The sequence below is a fragment of the Pipistrellus hanaki genome (genome assembly GCF_964339955.1).
Source record: "Pipistrellus hanaki genome assembly, chromosome: 2".
Taxonomy (NCBI): Eukaryota; Metazoa; Chordata; class Mammalia; order Chiroptera; family Vespertilionidae; genus Pipistrellus; species Pipistrellus hanaki.
In genome coordinates this window covers 52,647,141-52,649,036 of record NC_140504.1, presented here as the reverse complement: position 1 = coordinate 52,649,036, position 1,896 = coordinate 52,647,141, and the positions used below count along the sequence as shown (strand labels likewise).

General features: G+C 52.1%; 1 protein-coding gene across 1 annotated transcript in view; it reads right to left on the bottom strand.

Annotated features, from left to right (window-relative positions):
• ADCY5 (adenylate cyclase 5) overlaps window positions 1-1,896 on the bottom strand; it is a 143,411-nt gene that overhangs the window by 28,107 nt on the left and 113,408 nt on the right. The gene's annotated exons all lie outside the window — the stretch shown is intronic.

The window sequence follows — 1,896 nt, the reverse complement described above, 5'->3', positions numbered from 1 at the left end:
GATGACCTTCCCAATGAAGGGGAAGTGGGAGGGGCTGAGTCCCTTGCACAAATTTTGTGCAGCGGGCCTCATGTTTTTAATAAACCCGTTTCTGACTGCCCAGTGCTCTTTTGGCCTGGATTCCAGTCCTCTAACCCACTTACTTGTTCTAGGACCACATAGGGGCAGCTATCTTGATCTCGTGTGTTAGAGTGATGGTCAATCTGCATATTACCTTTTTTTTTTTTTTTTTAGATAGGATAGAGGCCTGGTACACAGATGGGGGCCGGCTTGTTTGCCCTGAAGGGTGTCCTGGATCAGGGTGGGGTTCCCTTGGGGCATGGGGTGGCCTGGGTGAGGGGCCTGTGGTGGTTTGCAGGCCAGCCACACCCCTGGTGACCAAGCAGAGGCCCTGGTATCTGGAATTTATTTTCCTTCTACAATTGAAACTTTGTAGCCTTGAGTGAAGGCCTGAGCCTAAAGCTTGGCTTCCTCCATTGCCAAGGAAACTCAAGCCTTTCTCCTGTTCTCTGTGGCTGCAGTCATCTTGGTTAGGTTAATTTGCATACTCACGCTGATTGGCTGGTGGGTGTGACTTGTGGGTGTAGCAGAGTGATGGTTAATTTGCATATTACTCTTTTATTAGATAGGATAACTGGGGACCTTCAACATTCGTGCCTACACATGAACCAGCAGAGCCATTCACTGTGTCTTAAATGCATGATAAAAGCTGGAACAGGATTGAAAGAAATAAACCTCTGGCTACAAGTTAGTCCCTTTCTAACTGTGCTCAGTCACTGCTTAACCTAATGTCCACCCTGACCCCACACCATGCCACCTTTATGGGAAGTCAGGGCCAAGCTCTCCTTTGCCAATAGTGTGCCTGATAACGGCTGAGACCTGTCCCATCCCCAGCCCAAACTCCCTGTCTGGGTTTGTGGGGTGCCAGCCTCAGGGCGACTCTGCCCAGCCAGGATGGGGGAGCAATCAGCACCCTAAAGGAGCCTTTCCTGCCGCCAGCCTCCCCTGGGACTGGCCTTTCCCCACTTACAGCCCTTCTGCTACTTCTCCCAAGTTCCCAGTCCTAACAATGATTAACGTGTCTGCCAACCTGCGCTGAGGCTCTGAAATAACTAGATTCCACTTATACCAAAGATCAATAAAGAAAAAAAACTTTCCCCAGGTTTTAAAAAGAGAAAGTACCATCAAGCATTTTCCTGCCTGCTAGTGCCTCCTCTTCACCTCTTTCCTCCCCATCTTTCCTCCCCATCTCTCTCCTCCCCACTCCACATCTTTCTTCCCCCCACCCACCATCCTGTGTCCTCTCCCCCCCCCATCCTCTCTCCCCCTGACTCTCCATTGTCTCCAACTCTCCTCTTCCCTCACTCACCTCTCTCTTCCTGCTCCCCCCTCCTCTTTTCTCCCTGCTCTCCATCTCCCCCTTTCCTCTCACAACAGCCCTCTTGCCCATCCTTATGCGGAGTCTGCAGGAGATTATTGAAGGGCTGGGGTGAGAATAGGGAGGGGCCGCCAACTGCTCTTGGCTTTGGGAGGGCCCTTGAGCGAGGCGGGGTGAAGGTGGGGGTGGCCTGAGCCCTGGGCAGCACTGACAGGTCTGTGAACGTCCAAGCTCAAAGCTCTGGGGAAAAGGCTGCTCCCTGGTAACCTTGGTGTCCTGTGGGTTAATTCTTTACCATCCAAAGGAAAAGGGTCCCAGTCATGTGGCTCAGCTGATTGCAGCGTTGTCCCGAACACCAAGAGGTTGTGGATTCGATTCTCAGTCAGAACACATACCTAGGCTGCAGGTTCGAGCCCCAGGAGGCCACCCATGGATATCTCACTCTCATCTCTCTTTCTCCCTCCCTCCCTTCCTCCCCTCCCCCTCTCCGCTTCCTCTCCCTCTAAAATAATCAATAA